Source organism: Panulirus ornatus, chromosome 7 (assembly GCF_036320965.1).
Source record: "Panulirus ornatus isolate Po-2019 chromosome 7, ASM3632096v1, whole genome shotgun sequence".
Taxonomy (NCBI): Eukaryota; Metazoa; Arthropoda; class Malacostraca; order Decapoda; family Palinuridae; genus Panulirus; species Panulirus ornatus.
The window spans coordinates 28,842,890-28,852,164 of record NC_092230.1 but is presented as its reverse complement, the minus strand read 5'-3'; the positions used below and the strand labels follow the sequence as shown (position 1 = coordinate 28,852,164).

Genomic DNA, 9,275 nt, shown 5'->3' with positions numbered 1-9,275 from the left:
CAGATATAGAAAAACACATTAAACTTTAGTCTCTATTTAAAGATGACGACGGACTAATGAATATATTACTAAAAAGACAATATATTAATCAGGCCTTCCATAGGGCACCGAAATTGACAAATCTCAATTTTCGTATCGTAGTACAAGAGATCTCGTATAAAACCACCAGACATAAACCTCCATATAATCATGCGTGATGACCTTACCTTCAGCGAGAGCAAGACGAAGACTCCGTTGCCTCTTGGACAACCCTTCTTGAAGAGAGGCAAAACCCAACGATTATCTTCGAAGTACTGACTCAACCTGCGTTATGCTTGCACTGCGCTGGATAGTCTCACGACAAACTGTTGATTATAACGACAATCGTAACTAATGTGTGTGTGTGTGTGTGTACTATCACTTCATGGAAATCATTCAATGTACTGATTATGACCATCAGGGATTGTTGTTCATTGTTAAATGCGAATGGGGATATTATTACAAGTAACAAGTTCTAAGTAATTCACCATTCAATTCCATCAACAATTTAGCGAGTATTTAGCGTAACCATATGCAGTAACAGATAGGTCCTTCTGGGAACATCAGAAGGCAATCATTTACAGAGAAGCATAACCAAGTCAACATGCAAGTGAAATACGTACCTCAAGGCCCCAAAACGTTTTAGAACTGTCACTCGGGTTCCGCTGCGTAACTGAAGCAGGAGTTGTAATTCAGCAGCCTGTGTCGTTCACGCTTCGCAAAGACTAATAGTCGTTCAGTTGCCTGTGTACCTGTGAATGTTACAAAGTTGCATTGTCCCGCACGTAGACGTTTACTAAACTATAGTCATCAAAAACCCAATATTCCTGTCAGTCACCAGGAAAGATTAATGTGGTTAATATGTACTGAACTGTTGTGGTAAACCTTCCTGCTGATATAGTGTTATGGTTCCCTAGTTAAACACTCATAGCTCTCTGGTTAGAGATATAGATTCCAGGTTAGACATAGATCCCTGGTTAGACACTGTCAGATACCTGTTTAAACAACTGTTATAGATCCCTGGTTAGACATTGTTGTAAATTCCTGGTCAAAAACTATTAGAGACCACTAGTAAGGGACCCACGTGGTGTAGCGGCTAACGTTTCTGACCGTGACACATTCACGAGCCGCCCGGGGTCGAGCGCATAGGTTCGAATCCAGTTGTTCATCCTCCCTTGAGGGTTGGTCGATACACTGGGTACGTTGTGTAGAACATGGTATACAAAAATATGTAGCGCGTTGATGGGATAGCCTTGATCAGGACATTCAGTTGCCCGTGCCGTCTGATAGAAAAAAAAAAAAGGGCAAGAGAAAAACATAAGCCTTTTCGAAACTTGCTCCGAGCTGACTGACCACACTGGGAAACGACACAGGTTAATGACTGATGGATGTTCATGGAAGCGCAGTGAGCAGGGAGGCTTTTTGGAACAGGTTGTACCAAAGCAAGACGATACACAAAGTCCAAGGATTCCTGCCAGCTTGTTTGTTGTTGGTTCTCCAGCAGGTGGCGCAGATGCTTTGAGGGAAGCATTGAGAGAGTAATGATAAATGGATTTCAGCACGAAGTCAGGTATTCCAGTTATACGTCATGACCTCCATCAACATTCTCTCTCTCTCCCCTTATCTCGTGGCGTCCAATGCAATGGTAAGGAACTAGAGGTAGAAGATGGAGAGGTGTGCGTGTGTGAACCCGAGATAAACATCTATAAGAACTGTTAAGCTATTACTGTGTGAACACGTCAAGCAACGGCGGTGCACACAAAGACACCCACGGATTGGTAGGTAGGTGGAGTCCCACCGCAAGGTGACTTACAGATGGTGGGTGAACTCTCGCCCCTGAAGGGCACCGCGCCGTTCAGAGTTTCAATGCGGGAGAGACGCTTACGATACAAATCCAGCCGCCATCAGCTGCTACCGCCGGAGGGAGGGAGGGAGTCCTGGAGTGATGGTACTTGCCGCTCACCGCCACAGCCAAGTGTAAGGCAGGAAGGTATTGTTCTCATGGATTTCACATCACGTTGACCAGTTTTAACGTTTTCTTTGGCCCGTGCTCTTTCATCTGCTGCTTAAGCCCCTCTCTCTCTCTATATATATATATATATATATATATGCTTAAGCTCTCTTTACCTTACTACTGAATATTTCCTACGAGCGATACTTGCATATTGCGTTCCAATTCTCAAACATCGCATTTCAATCAAGACCCGACACACAGGCTACCGGCAGGCCCTGTGGGTATACTATATGAATATTGAAGCCCTGGTCCTGCCAGCGTTTTAAACAGAGAAATATTCTGTCATTGGTGTCCTCGTTTTGCTGACCTGTAACATACGAAACGTCAAGTCTCACGGGTTTTCGACAGGCACAGATGACATGATCCCTCGTGTGTTTACAAACGAATTATAAAAAAACATCGCAGACCAAATATTCTTACAAAAAAAACTGAATATCTTTTTCACACATTCACAAGATGTAAACAAACCATAAATATCCGAGAAGTGACAACTTGAGTTTTCTCAAGTTAATCACTAATCCAAAACTATGGTCTCCCTTGGAGCAGTAGGTAGCTAGTGGAGGAGGCAAACCCCCTATCTGAGAGAGCAAGGGGTGTGGGGTGGGGGGCGTGGCGTGGTGGTAGTAATGGGGTCTCTATATGACTGTATATACAAGAACCTCTCACCTGGACAATGGGGCACCTTTCGCAACGGGTCGTCTCGATTCCACGATGGATAATGTCTTTTGAGTCATATTGTGGGGGGTTTGTTGTTTATCGTCAACCGTGGTCGATCTTCCTCCCACAGTCTCTCTCTCTCTCTCTCTCTCTCTCTCTCTCTCTCTCTCTCTCTCTCTCTCTCTGCGTGTGTGTGTGTGTGTGTGTGTGTGAGGTGGTTTAATTTTTTTTTTTACTTTCATGTACATCAACAATTTTCAGATAAGTAGTCCACTTTGTGCCACAGGAAATGAAATAATGACATACAATACGAGAAGCAAATCTGACATGTGTTCCATACTGTATCCAATTTTCTCCGTCAAAAACTAATATCCAAGTAACAGTAACACATGGTAATATCTCCCCAGGTAAAGTGTTCAGCAGTGCTAAGTTCTTGGTAGACTACAGTCCTGCACTGCTGTGGAAAAGATGACTAAGGTGCAGCCTTGCTATGGCTAGGATAAAGGTGCAGCCTTACGATGACTACGATAACTCAAGTTCAGCTAGGATGACTATGGTACAGCCCTGCTATGGCTAGGATTACCAAGATGCAAGACTTATGCTGCACACCGATTTATACGCTCACACTTTGTTTTGTTGGTGGTCAAATTGCTAACATAGCAATAATGATAATATATATATATATATATATATATATATATATATATATATATATATATATATATATATATATATATCATTTATTTATTCATTTTGCTTTGTCGCTGTCTCCCGCGTTTGCGAGGTAGCGCAAGGAAACAGACGAAAAAAATGGCACAACCCACCCCCATACACAATGTACACACACACACGCCCACACACGCAAACATACATACCTATACATCTCAATGTACACATATATATACAAACACAGACACATACATATATACCCATGCACACAATTCACATTGCCTGCCCCTATTCATTCCCATCGCCACCTCGCCACACATGGAATACCATCCCCCTCCCCCCTCATGTGAGCGAGGTTGCACTAGGAAAAGACAACAAAGGCCCCATTCGTTCACACTCAGTCTCCAGCTGTCATGCAATAATGCCCGAAACCACAGCTCCCTTTCCACATCCAGGCCCCACACAACTTTCCATGGTTTACTCCAGACGCTTCACATGCCCTGATTTAATCCAGTGACAGCACGTCAACCCCGGTATACCACATCGATCCAATTCACTCTATTCCTTGCCCGCCTTTCACCCTTCTGCATGTTCAGGCCCCGATCACACAAAATCTTTTTCACTCCATCTTTCCACCTCCAATTTGGTCTCCCACTTCTCCTCGTTCCCTCCACCTCCGACACATATATCCTCTTGGTCAATCTTTCCTCACTCATTCTCTCCATGTGCCCAAACCACTTCAAAACACCCTCTTCTGCTCTCTCAACCACACTCTTTTTATTTCCACACATCTCTCTTACCCTTACATTACTTACTCGATCAAACCACCTCACACCACGCATTGTCCTCAAACATCTCATTTCCAGCACATCCACCCTCCTGCGCACAACTCTAACCATAGCCCACGCCTCGCAACCATACAACATTGTTGGAACCACTATTCCTTCAAACATACCCATTTTTGCTTTCCGAGATAATGTTCTCGACTTCCACACATTCTTCAAGGCTCCCAGGATTATCGCCCCCTCCCGATTTAAGCAACTTTGGAAGTAATATCACTGAAAGGGAGAACTAAAAGATCCTCAGTATCATAGGGAAGTTTGGGCTTAACTATAAAATTCTTTGCCTACTTAAGGGATTCACCAATGAAAAATGTTGGATGCTTTAACTTGAATCTAATAGAATATATCAAACTCAAGAATCTATTAACTTTGAAAATATATATTCCATGAAAATGGGCGTTCATATATATATTTTTTTTTTTTTTGCTTTGTCGCTGTCTCCCGCGTTTGCGAGGTAGCGCAAGGAAACAGACGAAAGAAATGGCCCAACCCAACCCCATACACATGTATATACATACGTCCACACACGCAAATATACATACCTACACAGCTTTCCATGGTTTACCCCAGACGCTTCACATGCCCTGATTCAATCCACTGAAAGCACGTCAACCCCGGTACACCACATCGATCCAATTCACTCTATTCCTTGCCCTCCTCTCACCCTCCTGCATGTTCAGGCCCCGATCACACAAAATCTTTTTCACTCCATCTTTCCACCTCCAATTTGGTCTCCATCTTCTCCTCGTTCCCTCCACCTCCGACACATATATCCTCTTGGTCAGTCTTTCCTCACTCATTCTCTCCATGTGCCCAAACCATTTCAAAACACCCTCTTCTGCTCTCTCAACCATGCTCTTTTTATATCCACACATCTCTCTTACCCTTACGTTACTTACTCGATCAAACCACCTCACACCACACATTGTCCTCAAACATCTCATTTCCAGCACATCCATCCTCCTGCGCACAACTCTATCCATAGCCCACGCCTCGTAACCATACAACATTGTTGGAACCACTATTCCTTCAAACATACCCATTTTTGCTTTCCGAGATAATGTTCTCGACTTCCACACATTCTTCAAGGCTCCCAGAATTATCGCCCCCTCCCCCACCCTATGATCCACTTCCGCTTCCATGGTTCCATCCGCTGCCAGATCCACTCCCAGATATCTAAAACACTTTACTTCCTCCAGTTTTTCTCCATTCAAACTCACCTCCCAATTGACTTGACCCTCAACCCTACTGTACCTAATAACCTTACTCTTATTCACATTTACTCTTAACTTTCTTCTTTCACACACTTTACCAAACTCAGTCACCAGCTTCTGCAGTTTCTCACATGAATCAGCCACCAGCGCTGTATCATCAGCGAACAACAACTGACTCACTTCCCAAGCTCTCTCATCCCCAACAGACTTCATACTTGCCCCTCTTTCCAAAACTCTTGCATTCATATATATTTTTTTTTTTTTTTTTTTTACTTTGTCGCTGTCTCCCGCGTTTGCGAGGTAGCGCAAGGAAACAGACGAAAGAAATGGCCCAACCCCCCCCATACACATGTATATACATACGTCCACACACGCAAATATACATACCTACACAGCTTTCCATGGTTTACCCCAGACGCTTCACATGCCTTGATTCAATCCAGTGACAGCACGTCAACCCCGGTATACCACATCGCTCCAATTCACTCTGTTCCTTGCCCTCCTTTCACCCTCCTGCATGCTCAGGCCCCGATCACACAAAATCTTTTTCACTCCATCTTTCCACCTCCAATTTGGTCTCCCTCTTCTCCTTGTTCCCTCCACCTCCGACACATATATCCTCTTGGTCAATCTTTCCTCACTCATTCTCTCCATGTGCCCAAACCACTTCAAAACACCCTCTTCTGCTCTCTCAACCACGCTCTTTTTATTTCCACACATCTCTCTTACCCTTACGTTACTCACTCGATCAAACCACCTCACACCACACGTCCTCAAACATCTCATTTCCAGCACATCCATCCTCCTGCGCACAACTCTATCCATAGCCCACGCCTCGCAACCATACAACATTGTTGGAACCACTATTCCTTCAAACATACCCATTTTTGATTTCCGAGATAATGTTCTCGACTTCCACACATTCTTCAAGGCCCCCAGAATTTTCGCCCCCTCCCCCACCCTATGATCCACTTCCGCTTCCATGGTTCCATCCGCTGACAGATCCACTCCCAGATATCTAAAACACTTCACTTCCTCCAGTTTTTCTCCATTCAAACTCACCTCCCAGTTGACTTGACCCTCAACCCTACTGTACCTAATAACCTTGCTCTTATTCACATATATATACATAATATATATATATATATATATATATATATATATATATATATATATATATATATATATATATATATATATATATATACATATATACATATATATATATATATATATATATATACATATATATATATATATATTGATTGATTGAGAGGGTGAAGGCATGTACAGAGCATCAGATTGGGGAAGAGCAATGTGGTTTCAGAAGTGGTAGAGGATGTGTGGATCAGGTGCTTGCTTTGAAGAATGTATGTGAGAAATACTTAGAAAAGCAAATGGATTTGTATGTAGCATTTATGGATCTGGAGAAGGCATATGATAGAGTTGATAGAGATGCTCTGTGGAAGGTATTAAGAATATATGGTGTGGGAGGCAAGTTGTTAGAAGTAGTGAAAAGTTTTTATCGAGGATGTAAGACATGTGTACGTGTAGGAAGAGAGGAAAGTGATTGGTTCTCAGTGAATGTAGGTTTGCGGCAGGGGTGTGTGATGTCTCCATGGTTGTTTAATTTGTTTATGGATGGGTTTGTTAGGGAGGTAAATGCAAGAGTTTTGGAAAGAGGGGCAAGTATGAAGTCTTTTGGGGATGAGAGAGCTTGGGAATTGAGTCAGTTGTTGTTCGCTGATGATACAGCGCTGGTGGCTTATTCATGTGAGAAACTGCAGAAGCTGGTGACTGAGTTTGGTAAAGTGTGTGAAAGAAGAAAGTTAAGAGTAAATGTGAATAAGAGCAAGGTAATTAGGTACAGTAGGGTTGAGGGTCAAGTCAATTGGGAGGTAAGTTTGAGTGGAGAAAAGCTGGAGGAAGTAAAGTGTTTTAGATATCTGGGAGTGGATCAGGCAGCGGATGGAACCATGGAAGCGGAAGTAGATCATAGGGTGGGGGAGGGGGCGAAAATCCTGGGAGCCTTGAAGAATGTGTGGAAGTCGAGAACATTATCTCGGAAAGCAAAAATGGGTATGTTTGAAGGAATAGTGGTTCCAACAATGTTGTATGGTTGCGAGGCGTGGGCTATGGATAGAGTTGTGCGCAGGAGGATGGATGTGCTGGAAATGAGATGTTTGAGGACAATGTGTGGTGTGAGGTGGTTTGATTGAGTAAGTAACGTAAGGGTAAGAGAGATGTGTGGAAATAAAAAGAGCGTGGTTGAGAGAGCAGAAGAGGGTGTTTGGAAATGGTTTGGGCACATGGAGAGAATGAGTGAGGAAAGATTGACCAAGAGGATATATGTGTCGGAGGTGGAGGGAACGAGGAGAAGAGGGAGACCAAATTGGAGGTGGAAAGATGGAGTGAAAAAGATTTTGTGTGATCGGGGCCTGAACATGCAGGAGGGTGAAAGAAGGGCAAGGAATAGAGTGAATTGGATCGATGTGGTATACCGGGGTTGACGTGCTGTTAGTGGATTCAATCAGGGCATGTGAAGCGTCTGGGGTGAACCATGAAAAGCTGTGTAGGTATGTATATTTGCGTGTGTGGACGTATGTATATACATGTGTATGGGGGTGGGTTGGGCCATTTCTTTCGTCTGTTCCCTTGCGCTACCTCGCAAACGCGGGAGACAGCGACAAAGAAAAAAAAAAAAAAAAAAAATATATATATATATATATATATATATATATATATATATATATATATATATATATATATATATATTTTATTTTTATTATACTTTGTCGCTGTCTCCCGCGTTTGCGAGGTAGCGCAAGGAAACAGACGAAAGAAATGGCCCAACCCCCCCCCCCCCATACACATGTATATACATACGTCCACACACGCAAATATACATATATATATATATTTCTTTTAAACTATTCGCCATTTCCCGCGTTAGCGAGGTAGCGTTAAGAACAGAGGACTGGGCCTTTTTTGGAATATCCTCACCTGGCCCCCTCTGTTCCTTCTTTTTGAAAAAAAAAAAAAATATATATATATATATATATATATATATATATATATATATATATATATATATATATATATATATATATATATATATATATATTTCCATACTATTGGTCATTTCCCGCGTTAGCGAGGTAGCGTTAAGAACAGAGGACTGGGCCATAGAGGGAATATCCTCACCTGGCCCCCTTCTCTGTTCCTATGTTCCTTCTTTTGGAAAATTAAAAAAAAAAAAAAGAGAGGGGAGAATTTCCAGCCACCCACTCGCTCCCCTTTTAGTCGCCTTCTACGACACGCAGGGAATACGTGGGAAGTATTCTTTCATATATATATATATATATATATATATATATATATATATATATATATATATATATATATATATATATATATTACAGGGGAGGGTATTGACTGAGAGGGTCAAGGCATGTACAGAGCATCAGATTGGGAAGGAGCAGTGTGGTTTCAGAAGTGGTAGAGGACGTGTGGATCAGGTGTTTGCTTCGAAGAATGTACGTGAGAAACAGAAAAATATTTGATTTGTATGTAGCATTTATGGATCTGAAGAAGGTATATGATAGCGTTGATAGAGATGCTCTGTGGAAGGAATCGAGTATATGGTGTAAGAGGCAATTTGCTAGCAGTGAAAATTTTTCTTATAGAGGATGTAAGAAATGTGTACGAGTAGAGAGGAAAACGATTGGTTCTCAGTGAATGTGTCGGTTTGCGGCAGGAGTGCGTGATGTCTTCATAGTTGTTTTGTTCATGGATGGGGTTTTTAGGGAGGTGAATGCAAGAGTTTTGGAGAGAGGGGCAAGTATGCAGTCTATTGTGGAT

At 42.4% G+C, this 9,275-nt stretch overlaps 1 long non-coding RNA gene across 1 annotated transcript in view; it reads right to left on the bottom strand.

The window, feature by feature from the left end:
* Positions 1-207: 207 nt before the first annotated feature.
* LOC139749341 (uncharacterized) overlaps positions 208-9,275 on the bottom strand; it is a 100,874-nt gene continuing 91,806 nt past the window's right edge. The window contains exons 5-6 of the long non-coding RNA XR_011712945.1: positions 642-770; positions 208-344 (exon numbers count right to left, since the gene is read on the bottom strand). This is a non-coding gene — a long non-coding RNA (uncharacterized lncRNA). The remainder of the gene's footprint in view (positions 345-641; positions 771-9,275) is intronic.